This window comes from Fundulus heteroclitus, chromosome 9, assembly GCF_011125445.2.
Source record: "Fundulus heteroclitus isolate FHET01 chromosome 9, MU-UCD_Fhet_4.1, whole genome shotgun sequence".
NCBI lineage: Eukaryota > Metazoa > Chordata > Actinopteri > Cyprinodontiformes > Fundulidae > Fundulus > Fundulus heteroclitus.
This window is the reverse complement of record NC_046369.1, coordinates 27,130,527-27,143,858: the sequence shown is the minus strand read 5'-3', so window position 1 is coordinate 27,143,858 and position 13,332 is coordinate 27,130,527.

The window sequence follows — 13,332 nt, the reverse complement described above, 5'->3', positions numbered from 1 at the left end:
AAACAACTTGATTTGCAGTTACCTTGTGAGCAAACAAATAATTAAAATTACCGTAACAGAAAAAAAAAGAACAGCATTAGAGATGCCTGTTTTAAATATATGTTTTTAACGTTTAATCTCTAAAATAGATTTGAAGGAAACATGGCGTGATTAATATGATCTATATATATATATAGTACGACCAATTTGCATTGGTTGTCCTAACTACAGCTAAGGTGAGAAGAGTTGTTATTACATTCAATAGCTTACTTAGATTATTTCCAGTGTGAATCCTAATCAGCAGCATGCGGTTTGACTCAGAGGACACGTACCATGTCACGTCACAACGTTTAAAGGCAGAAAGGAAGAGATTGTTTCTTTTTCAAATCAAGCTCACACACGATAACCGCATTCAGTGATGCTGTTGATCAGAAGCCGAAACGCACGTCTGTATTTTTGAACGAGTCTCACTTTAACGTAAATCTCTGTACAACAACCCGAGGGGTTTGGACCTCTCTGACCAGCACGCGTCTGTGTTCATACGGTTCTTGGGCAACAACGTTCCACTCCGACATACGGACATATGCGGTTTTTAAAATGAATTCTATAGAAATTGATAAGAAATTGATAAGATTTGAATGTCAAGTTGCAGTTAAGCAGAACCTCTTTACATTGCAAATGACGCATGAGCTTACAAAAAAAAAAGCTGAGCTGGACTGACTCTGAAACCTGCTGTTGATATACAGTCAGCTTATTGTTAATATACTTGCGCACCATTTACCTCCTATTATTTTAGTGATAATCACCACGATAGGGTTCGCATCAAGGACACAAGAGAAACGTGTTGTGCAATGTGCGATAGTGGGGGTGGGGTGTGGGAGTGGGGGGGGGGGGGGGGGGGGGGGTGGTGGACTTGACAAGAACTGTCCCTCCTTGCTGCCTCAGGCTCAGGAGCAGCACAGACTGTCTGTCTGATAACAGCGAGTCTCACTCCTCCCCACTTTGCAGGGGACACTATGGCCCACTGGCATGTTATCACGCTGCCTAAGAACTGAATCATCCTTTTGTGCATCTGTGTGTGTGTGTGTGTGTGTGTGTGTGTGTGTGTGTGTGTGTGTGTGTGTGTGTGTGTGTGAGAGAGGGAAGAGAAAGAGATGGAAAATGTGCTCTGTGTTCAAAAGCAAACATTGCTGTTATCTCACAGAGGCTACACAAGCAGACAAAGGTGGCTGTCTTTCCGTAGCCCAGGCGGCTCCCTCTCGCTGCTTATCTGCCTCCATCTCTTTATTCTTCTCTGGAAGATGCTGACTCAGTGAAAGAAAAGTGAAAGGAGTTGGTTGAACTCCCACCTGAAACGCAACCCCGGTGTTTAGGTAAAAACTGCTTGAACTCCGTGGCCTTGTTTCGCTGCTGGCCATGCTGGTTTTTTTGCAAGCTCGCCCCCGGAGAAAGACCTAATTGGTTCTGATGCTCGTCACTCTGCTCGTTTGGGAGTCAGTTTCTTCTTTCGGGCATGGCATTGTTCAGGTTGTGCTTCTCAGCGCGTTGGGCTCAGGTCATACGGAACTCTCTGACCTGGTTAGCCCAGATTAGACCTCGCAGTTGAGTTGAAAACTCGACAAATGCAATCTAAATCGTGGCTCATCTGGTAGGTTTCCCAGCCATCCGTCAAGGAAGGGTTGAGTGTTTCTGGTCATTTTGAGGAAAAGCCGGGCTTTCGGCGTGTCATTTGTTTCCATGTGTTTCACCCGGTGCAGTTCGCTTTCTGGCCATGTTGCTTCTAACGCGACAAATTAAGGTGGAAAACAAAAGTTAATGTTCAGATTTGTCATCGCGCAGCCTATAAGCTCTAAATGGGTTTAACCATGTGCTGCATGTTGCACCAGGATGCACATGGTCAAGCCCATGATGAAGGACACGGGCTCAACCCCCCGCAAGCAGCCATCTACACGATCATGCATCACACATACTTGTAGGAAGAAGTTTATTGACAGAGGAGGAAGGCCGCGTGGGCGGGCCGTAAACATTTCACACAGAATGTCAGATCTGCTTGGCCCGGGTCGTGTGTGTGTGTGTGTGTGTGTGTGTGTGTGTGGGGTTGAGATTGTGTATCTGTCTGCGAGCTTGTGCATCCGAGCGTTGTTGTGCGAGTGTGTGGGACTTGTGTGGGCGTGTGAGTGTGTGTGGGTGAGCAGCATTCCGATCCATCAATGTCAGCTACGGGCCGCCCAGTGCCCCAGGAGAAAAATGAACCGTACGCGGCGCTGCTCAGCCCGTTGCTGTTGAATTACCGCCGCCACCATTTCCTCCTGATTCACCCCGAGTGGCTGTGAGTGGGACAGACACACCTCGCCAACCCACTGCGCGGCCTCAGGAATCTGACACACGCAGTGAGGATGCTCGCATATCATGCCCGATGATGCAGACCGGAAGATAAGACAGATCATGCAGGGTGTGTCTGTCTCCGGCAGATCATTTATTGAGAAACGAATACGCATTATTGCTAATTGAAAAGAGAAGGGGGGAAAAAAAAGAACACACGAAAGCATTCTCACTTGTAATCGTGGAGAAAAAAAAGTCTGATTTCCCTTTGCTTTAAGTAATACACCAATAAAAAAGAAACGGTTCTGTCATGGTTGAGTTTTGCTTTGGCTTTGTTTTTCTGTTATTTTCATTTTTTCATCTCTTTTGGGTTAGGTTTGACTTTATTTATTGTTAGTTTTCTGTCATCAGTTATTTTCTGTCATTTTTCACTTCACCTCCTCAGCAGTCAGTCACACCTGTTATCATTTACCAGTCAATTAGCCAGACCCTGTTTTCACCTGTGAAGTGTTCTATTTAAACCTGCCTCTGCCTTCAGTTCAGCACTGGGCCGTCATCATCCCACACCTCTCCATGCCAGTCCCCGGTTTGCCTTGGAAGCTTTGTTTTGTTCCTTTTGTTAAGGTTAGTCCTGTCAGTCACTCTAAAGACTGTTTGTTCACTGTTTGTTCCTGGAGAGGTTCTGCTCTGTGCCCTGGTGTCTCTCAAGTTCTGCTAACTTGACTAGCCGCCCTGGTGAAGTTCAGCTCTGAGCCCTGGTGTCTCTCAAGTTCTGCTAACCTGACTAGCCGCCCTGGTGAAGCTCAGCTCTGTGTCCTGGTGTCTCTCAAGTTCTGCTAACCTGACTAGCCGCCCTGGTGAAGCTCAGCTCTGTGTCCTGGTGTCTCTCAAGTTCTGCTAACCTGACTAGCCGCCCTGGTGAAGCTCAGCTCTGTGCCCTGGTGTCTCTCAAGTTCTGCTAACCTGACTAGCCGCCCTGATGAAGCTCAGCTCTGTGCCCTGGTGTCTCCAAATGAACTGCTAACCTGAGTGCTATGAGGCCTGCTAGCCGAGCAGCACCTAGCCAGTGTGGACTCTCTGTCTCCGGGCCGTCAGCTCCTGCCATCACCTTCACCCAGTTGCGGTGCAACCAGCTCCTCATCAGACCTCCACCCATCAACCTTGCAATAAAGACTCTCAAACTTTTAGTCCTGTGTGTGTGTCCTGAAGTTCATCGGTAAACAAAATCTTGACAGTACGGCCCAGTCACAAGGTGAACTCAGGCGCCATGCGGGACTTACCTGCAGGAGTTGACGACCCGGAAATCATCGCATATTTAGAGATGTGCCAACGTCAGATGAGGGAAAGGTACGCCAGGATGGCTTCTGCCCGGAACCCTGCGCCACCGATCCGGGCCAACTCTACTCCCCTGGTGGTCCAAGTGGGTGTGGTAACGGCTACTTCAGAGCCCGGGAAAGGAAGCCGCTCAGCCTCTCGTCGTCTCGGTCATCATCTCCATGACTCACAGCTGGCCCCTCGAGTAAAGCACATCGTTCCACCTAGCAGACCCCCACGCATCAAGGAGAGCCAGCTGTGGGAGTTCTACTACGGAGACCGAGACGACCTTCTGCCCTGCTGGCCAGCTGCCACCCCCGAGATTGCCTCGGATTCCTCATCTGTCCCCTCCCGGCGAAGACAGCAGAACCACCGGCGCGGAGGGTCCGTCAAGGTTCAAGAGGAGGATCCGCCTCCAACCTCGGCGCTCTCCGAAGCCTGTAGCCCGGCGCCGCTCTCCGAAGCCTGTAGCCCGGCGCCGCTCTCCGAAGCCTGTAGCCCGGCGCCGCTCTCCGAAGCCTGTAGCCCGGCGCCGCTCTCCGAAGCCTGTTGCCTGTCACTGCCCGAAGTGGCCGAGGAGTCGTTTCCGCCTCCAACCCCACTGCCCGCCGAAGCCTGTTGCCCGGCGCCGCTGCCCGCCGAAGCCTGTTGCCCGGCGCCGCTGCCCGCCAAAGCCTGTTGCCCGTCACAGCCCGAAGTAACCGAAGAGTTGGTTCAGTCTCCGCCCGAAAGCTCCGCTCTGCTTGCCGCCGAAAGCTCCGTGCCGCCTAAAACAGACCCGTCGGCCGACGAGGGAGTTGTTTCGCCTCAAGCCGAGGCCTCCGAGGGAGCTGTTCCGCCTCAAGCCGAGGCCTCCGAGGGAGCTGTTCCGCCTCAAGCCGAGGCCTCCGAGGGAGCTGTTCCGCCTCAAGCCGAGGCCTCCGAGGGAGCTGTTCCGCCACAAGCCGAGGTCCTCCGAGGGAGTTGTTCCGCCACAAGCCGAGGCCTTCGAGGGAGCCGCTTTGCCTCAGCCCGAGGCCTCCGAGGGAGCCGCTTTGCCTCAGCCCGAGGCCTCCGAGGGAGCCGCTTTGCCTCAGCCCGAGGCCTCCGAGGGAGCCGCTTTGCCTCAGCCCGAGGCCTCCGAGGGAGCCGCTTTGCCTCAGCCCGAGGCCTCCGAGGGAGCCGCTTTGCCTCAGCCCGAGGCCTCCGAGGGAGCCGCTTTGCCTCAGCCCGAGGTCTCCGAGGGAGCCGCTTTGCCTCTGTCCAAGTCCCGTGAGGAGGTCCAGGAGGACCTGCCTCCGCCCAAGTCCCGTGAGGAGGTCCAGGAGGACCTGCCTCCGCCAAGTCCCGTGAGGAGGTCCAGGAGGACCTGCCTCCGCCCAAGTCCCGTGAGGAGGTCCAGGAGGACCTGCCTCCGCCCAAGTCCCGTGAGGAGGTCCAGGAGGACCTGCCTCCGCCCAAGTCCCGTGAGGAGGTCCAGGAGGACCCTCCGCCCAAGTCCGGAGGAGGTCCGAGACCTGCCTCCGCCAAGTCCCGTGAGGAGGTCCAGGAGGACCTGCCTCCGCCCAAGTCCCGTGAGGAGGTCCAGGAGGACCTGCCTCCGCCCAAGCCTCGTGAGGAGGTCCAGGAGGACCTGCCTCCGCCCAAGCCTCGTGAGGAAGTCCAGGAGGACCCGCCTCTGGCCTCGGTTTCCACCGAGACCTGTAGCTTGGCACCGCCTCCAACTGATCTGTTCGGCCAGAGCCGCAGATTGCGGACTCCGAGCCGCTCGACTCTGCCTCGTCGGGGCCGTCCACCACGGCGCCCGCCTCTGACTTCTCTGTTTGGCCGGAGCCGCAGACTGCGGACTTCGAGCTGCTCGACTCTGCCTCGTCGGGGCCGTCCACCACGGCGCCCGCCTCTGACTTCTCTGTTTGGCCGGAGCCGCAGACTGCGGACTTCGAGCCGCTCGACTCTTCCTCGTCGGGGCCGTCCACCACGGCGCCCGTCTCTGACTTTCCTGTTCGGCCGGAGCCGCCGACCGAGGTCTCCGGGGCGCTTGACTTTGCCTCGTCGGGGCCGCCCTCCTCGAGGGTTTAGTCGGGCGATGCTGCTCCGCCGCCTGCCTCGTCCAGGACGACCTCCACGAAGACTTTTCTTTTTGCTTAGCAGCCGTTTTTGCCTGAGCCCTTAAGGCCAGTGCCTTGTTAATTTTTGGGCTCGATTTCAGTTTTGATTACTTAAGATTTTGGGGGTTTTAGAGTTATTTAAGGGGTTCTTTGTTTTTCTTAGAGTACTTGAGTTTCTATTTTCGTTTGTTTTTCCACCTCTGTTCTGGTGTTTCAGGTTTGCCTATAGTCTTCCGGTTTTTGCTTTGGTTATTTCTGTTTGCTTTAGAATCCTAGTTTTTTGCCTTGTTCTCTTAGTTTTTGTTTTTGTTCTAGCTTTAGTTATCTAGTGTTACAATAGTTTACCCGTTCCTGTCCTAGTTTCTTTGTTTTGGTTTTTGCATTAGTTTTATAGTTTTTTTTTCTCTTGTACGTCTTGCTCTTTTTCCTAGTTTCTTTTAGTTTTATTTTGATTTTTCTAGTTTTTTGCTTCGGTTTTTCTTTTGTTGTCCCTACCCGAGTTCTTCTGGTTTTGTTCTATAGGTTAGTTCATGCCTGGTTTTCTAGTTTTTGGTTTAGATCTTTAGTTTCCCAGCGCTTCCTAGTTTTGTTTTGGCCCCCTAGCTCTTATTTCCCCTGGCGTGTTAGAACGCCCTTTGTCTCCTGGCATTTTAGGATGCCCTCCGCTCTTGTTTCCTGGCATATTAGGATGCCCTTTGTTCCTGTTTCCCTGGTGTTTAGATTTCTAGCGTTAGATTTAGTGTTCCCGGCGTGTTTAGACACGCTCTGTTCTTGGTTCCCCGGCGTGTTAGGATGCCCTCTGTTTTCGGATCCCCGGCGTGTTAGGACGCCCTCTGTTTTCGGATCCCCGGCGTGTTAGGACGCCCTTTGTTCTCGGTTCCCCGGCGTGTTAGGACGCCCTCTGTTTTCGGTTCCCCGGCGTGTTAGGACGCCCTTTGTTCTTGGTTCCCCGGCGTGTTAGGACGTCCTTTGTTCTCGGTTCCCCGGCGTGTTAGGACGCCCTTTGTTCTCGGTTCCCCGGCGTATAAGTACGCCCTCCGTTCTTGTTCCTAGGTGTTTTAGACGTTCCTGCTTCCCTCATATCCCGACGTTCTCTTCCCCAGCCCCGGCGTTTTCCTCACGCCCCGGCGGGTTTCCCTTTGGCGCTAGTACGCCCGTTCCTTCCCTTTGGCGCTAGTACGCCCGTTCCTTCCCTTTGGCGTTTAGTACGCCCGTTCCTTCCCTTTGGCGTTTAGTACGCCCGTTCCTTCCCTTTGGCGTTAAGTACGCCCGTTCCTTCCCTTTGGCGCTGTCGTACGCCCGTTCCTTCCCTTTGGCGCTGTCGTACGCCCGTTCTTCCCTCTGGCGTTGTCGTACGCCTGTTCTTCCCTCTGGCGTTGTCGTACGCCTGTTCTTCCCTCTGGCGTTGTCGTACGCCTGTTCTTCCCTCTGGCATTGTCGTACGCTTGTTTTGCCTACCAGCATCTGTTAGACATCCTTTTTAGTTCGCCCTAGTGGGTAGTTTTGGTTTGATTTTAGCCCACCATCCTACCTTCCCTCCACCCACCCAGGTTAGATCAGCTTGGTTATGACTCTTGCCCGCCATCCTGCCGTCCCTCCACCCACCCTGGTTCGTCACTTTGTAGTTTGTTTTGTTTGATTTTAGGCCGTCCGGAGTCCGGCCTTGAGGGGGGGGTAATGTCATGGTTGAGTTTTGCTTTGGCTTTGTTTTTCTGTTATTTTCATTTTTTCATCTCTTTTGGGTTAGGTTTGACTTTATTTATTGTTAGTTTTCTGTCATCAGTTATTTTCTGTCATTTTTCACTTCACCTCCTCAGCAGTCAGTCACACCTGTTATCATTTACCAGTCAATTAGCCAGACCCTGTTTTCACCTGTGAAGTGTTCTATTTAAACCTGCCTCTGCCTTCAGTTCAGCACTGGGCCGTCATCATCCCACACCTCTCCATGCCAGTCCCCGGTTTGCCTTGGAAGCTTTGTTTTGTTCCTTTTGTTAAGGTTAGTCCTGTCAGTCACTCTAAAGACTGTTTGTTCACTGTTTGTTCCTGGAGAGGTTCTGCTCTGTGCCCTGGTGTCTCTCAAGTTCTGCTAACTTGACTAGCCGCCCTGGTGAAGTTCAGCTCTGAGCCCTGGTGTCTCTCAAGTTCTGCTAACCTGACTAGCCGCCCTGGTGAAGCTCAGCTCTGTGTCCTGGTGTCTCTCAAGTTCTGCTAACCTGACTAGCCGCCCTGGTGAAGCTCAGCTCTGGGTCCTGGTGTCTCTCAAGTTCTGCTAACCTGACTAGCCGCCCTGGTGAAGCTCAGCTCTGTGCCCTGGTGTCTCTCAAGTTCTGCTAACCTGACTAGCCGCCCTGATGAAGCTCAGCTCTGTGCCCTGGTGTCTCCAAATGAACTGCTAACCTGAGTGCTATGAGGCCTGCTAGCCGAGCAGCACCTAGCCAGTGTGGACTCTCTGTCTCCGGGCCGTCAGCTCCTGCCATCACCTTCACCCAGTTGCGGTGCAACCAGCTCCTCATCAGACCTCCACCCATCAACCTTGCAATAAAGACTCTCAAACTTTTAGTCCTGTGTGTGTGTCCTGAAGTTCATCGGTAAACAAAATCTTGACAGGTTCACATTTCACAATATAGAATATTAAAATGATCATTTACGTAAATATCATAGGTGTTAGTAATTATTTCTGAATAGAAATGAGGTGTAATATACTTAAATAAAGTAGTTAATCTCCAAACAACTTTTTAAATGTACTTATTAATCAAAATTCAAACTCATTTTTAATATTATTTTTTTAAGTTAAATTTGTTTCAAATGATTGAGTTTTATATTTGCTTAAGCATTTGACAGAAAGTCAAAATGTGTGCAGTAATGTGTTTTATTTATTAAATAAAATTACAAACAAGGGTAATAACAGTGATTCTTTTCTTTCTTCACCTTGAACCTACAGGCTCAGATTAAATCACAGTCAGCTGAACCAGGATGCAAAGGATCTGTCACAACGCTTCTCCTGGGTTAACCAATGTCATCACATCACATCCTAGCAACTTTTTGTCGTTTCTCCATGCTTATGGGCTTCACAACTTTTTGCTAATGTGGTTCTTGTAAAGGGAAACTTAATTTAGCAGTTAAACTTAATTTAAGAGTCATATTTAATAAATGTAGTATTATGCAAATGAAAAAAAAAAATAAGACAACTTTGAGGAAATAGGTGTTCAAGATTTGGCAGGCAAAGAGTGATTTTAATGGTTTACTCAATCTGCTCTATGACTAAGGATGACTTGTCACTCAATGCAAAATAGGACTTGCAATATGGGATTTCTGGTTGGACCAAGGTGGCATACCTGCGATAAAAGCATGACACAGAAGTAAACACATCAATGGTAAACGTAGTCAATGTGAAATAGCTAATCCTAAAAACGTAGCACTCAGCAAGCTTTACACTTTTATGTTTCTAAACTTTCTGTTTATCTCTATTCTATCCTTTTCTACCTGATATATAAGGAGAACAAAGCAGGTAAAGAAAGAAGGGAATAATCTTGTTCAGGATCTGTGATTTTAACTCAAATAACTAGAAACTGCTTCTACTCATAAGTGCACCCTTGCTCTGTTTTATGATGATATGAACATCTTTGAGTGGTTCAACAACCAACACCTCCCCAAAACATGCTTTTCATGTATTGTACATGGGTTATAGAGTGACAATCAAAACTTCAGTTTTGATTGTCACTCTATAACCACACTTAAACTTGTTGATCCACTATGCAAAGGCACTGCTCATAAGGCTGGGTTTACCTATAACTCTACAGACTGAAGAAATCTTTCTGAGAAGAGACAAAACGGTTCAGCAAAGAACCCGTTCATACAATTTTTCTTATAGTTGTGTTTTTAATCAAATTTAATTTGTTTTTTGTTTACTGTTGTGCACCATTTTTCTTGGAATATTCCCTTTTGTGAAGTAAAAGGGGATATAAATTAAAGTCAGCATCTCTATGGGGATGTCCGGATTCAGTTTTAGGTATCAGAGTCCCCATCATGCCATTGTGAAGTTATTATTTGTGTAGTTCCTAGTGAAACTCAACTTCCAATGCCTATTGTTTGTCTACTGTCTTTGATTTTGTGAGTGGTGCCAGTTTTAAAAACAAGTTTGGCTCCTGACTCTTTTGAATGTAACAATGGCTGCACACGGCGGTAATTCAAAGTCGTCTTAAGCAACAGTTCAACCTTGTCGTTGGTCAATAGAAAAACTTTATTCTCTGCTATCTCAAATGTTTATTAGACGCAGTTGCGTTTAGGCAGTACAACACGAGCATGTTTAGTTTCAAAGAACATACCACCCCTAGTGGCATGGCATGGGAATTACACAATTTTGAAGTTTCTACTGTTGCAGTGTAAACGATTGTAATTAGAACGTTGTTTTGTCAACAGAAACACCCAGAGCATATTGTATGCCATTCACAGCAAAGCTCTATGTTTATGAAGGAGAACAGCATTATTGACAGTACTGACAGTATTCTCTGGAGTTTTCAACTAGATCCACACTGACAGATGTCATGGGCCAAATTATCAATGAGTCATATCCAAAAATAAAGGACACAGCTTAACGTTAGCGTAGTACTTTACCAAACTGCTCCATATGAAAATATAATGTCTTGCCAAATATTTCTTCAAAAATAAATGACAAAGTAATGACTGTTTTAGGTAATGTGTTGTAAGAACAAAATAGTATCTTTCTTTACCTTAAAGTATACTTTGGACAAGATATATGTTGCTGTGAAGAAATACTGATAGGTGAGAACGCAGCATTCGTGACATCATTGATGAAAGAATTAAGTTTATTAATGTAGAAATGTAGTGGTTAATTTTACTATTCTTTAAAGCTTTAAACTTAAAACCGATGCAGATCATTGATTTGATAAAGTTTTTGCACTGAATTGGGACTTTTATTGGCAAAATGGGCGATCTTATAAGACTTGAAATGTATTAAGTGTGACACCCTAGCTTCAGAATAAATGGCAAGAATGTATTAAACTGAGAAAAGCGCCACAAAACACATATGCTATGTTACATAAGAAAACACAGAACAGAATAAGCTAACAATGTATCTAACAAAAGTTTGACAGTAAATTGTAGCGAGGAGTTACTTCATACACAGTTGTATTTAAAGTTTTTCAAAAATAAAAGCAAGAAACATTTTGCAATAAACACATAAAATCAAGAGCAGTGCCTTCACACAATAAATATCTCAAGTTGTTTTTTTCCAAATTAAATACAAAATGCCATTTATGTATTTATGATTCGTTCTTCCTCCTCTTGACATATCACAGATCAAAAAGTTCCAGTTTTGATCCAACGCTCCACAGAAGAGAATCCATGAACATATTTGGTATTGTATGTAGTTGTGAACGAACCAGAGCCAACCTTTATTGCTTTTCTTTGCTTTGGGGTTGGTAGCAGTGTATGTCTCAGGCATGGAGCTCTTGAGCATTTTATATATGGCCCAAAGTCCCTTACTTTGTTTCATGGACAAGATAATGATCTCTTCTCTGAACTTTTTGGACAATTCTCGCTGTCCTTTTATTCAAAGCACACCTGATGCAGCTAATGAAGCTCTTGAATAGTTTGATCAGGTACGTTTGATGAAACCCATCGGTCCAATTATGCCTATCTCTGATCCGAGTTCTGTGGGATAACCATTTTAGGAGGGATACACAGAAATAAGTGAGATGGCAGATGTCTGACCTTGGGATCCCTAAGGGGTTCCAGGCCAGATGGGGTATAGTCCCTGTGGTGCGGGGTCTCCATTAAGCCACCGTAAGGAGGAAGCTCATTCCAGCCACCCAGGATGTCGTTCTTTCAGTCGTGTCATAACATGTCAAATGTCATAACCAGGAAGACGGTCAAGCAGCGGGGGAAGATTTTAGGCTTTTTGTCTCAGCCTTTTCCTCACCGCCACAGACCAGAACGGCACGTGGATTCCTGTAGATGAGGCCTCAATTTGTCTATCCATCTCCTGCCTCATTCTACCATCATTCATGAACAAGACACCATGACACTTGAACTGCTTTGCTTAAGGCCAAGCACGAGTCCAGACTTGGATGAAGCAATTCACCCCTCTTTTGAAGATTTAGGTTGAGGGGTTTGAATAATTTGAGGACTACAGTAGTGACTGCAAGGTAAAATCCTTTTATTATAATCGAAATATTTAAACTGTTAATATTTTAATTTCCTGAACATCTGAACAAGTTTGAATTTTGCCAATATAGCAATGTTGCAGTGGAGGTTTAAATATTTTTAGGTACAGCTGTATTTCGCTGCAAACTCAGGATTACGTAACCCAAAGACGCCTGGTCATAATAGTAGCAAGTAGTAACAAATGTGGTGTGAGAAGAGTGTTACATTTTCAAACAGAGCACAAAAGAACATGGGGTACTGAGTTGTTGTTTTCTTTTTTTTCTTCTTCTTTATGAAGGTGTCACATGAGCACAGAGTGGCTGAATGGGAATGGTTTTTAGTGCGGACGGGCCCTGCGATCCCACACCTGCAGAAAGGCGCCCCGTTTGAAGCGCGGCCCGCTCGCCCTCCCGGCTCACAGCACAGATGATCGATGACACATCTATCCCGGAGCTCTGCGGCCTCATACACTGAAGCGGACACGGTGCCAGGGTGAGTGTCGCAGAAAGAAAGGGAGCGAAACTGTCCAGAACATGCGGTGACAGTGGACAAGAAAAGAAAGTGTCACTTTTTAGACTATGATTTAGTCACAGTCACAGTTTACAGTAACTGCTGAACATCCAGGCCAGGAACATTCTCCACCAGAGCGACCATTTCCAGGAATGCGAGTCACGATTCTTGTGGGAAACTTTTTATGCTCAAACTTCAAAGGAGACTGACACATCAACTTCAGTTCAAAACAAAACATAAAGTCCCCCATGGACATGGACGCACGTTTTTTTCACTTGCTCCCAACCGAGGGAATAGCGCCTGAACCCAACAGGATCGTAGAGCAAGGAGCTCCCAGAAGTGTTGCGCAATTGTCCTGACTGTGTTCAGTCTCCGCAGATGGTACATTCATCATATGGTATGGTATGTTTATATGTCCCTGCACTGTTATGAGTAACTCTGTACGCTGCCTGTATTTTGTTTCTAAAAAGAACTGAGAGCACGTTAGTCACTCCTTTCTTAGTCAACACATTCCCGAGTGGAAGGTAAAATGATGAGACGCGGCATGTGAGCCAAGTGAGTAATGAGAATGCCGTTCCTCATAGTTTGGCTCGGGGTTCTGCAGGATTCTAAGTGCGCTCTGACTAAACAGTTTATTCACTGGTTCTGGTTAAACTTAAAAAGAAAGAGATGTTTAATTGCCCATCATAGAGGAACAATGAGAGGATGACTGGCTCGCCACGAGGCGTGGAACACGGTCTTAGAAAAAAAAAAAAAAAAAAAAAAAAAACGGGGTTGGCAAAATTTGTCATTCCTCACATTCCTTCAGCATTTTTTTTACATTACAAATGCAAACTAAACCAAACCAAAGTGTATTTTACTGGGATTGCATGTAAAACAGTGATAAAGTAGAGCTGTGACATGGAATAAAATAATACATAGTCATAACTCTTTTTACAAATAAAGGTGTCAGGAT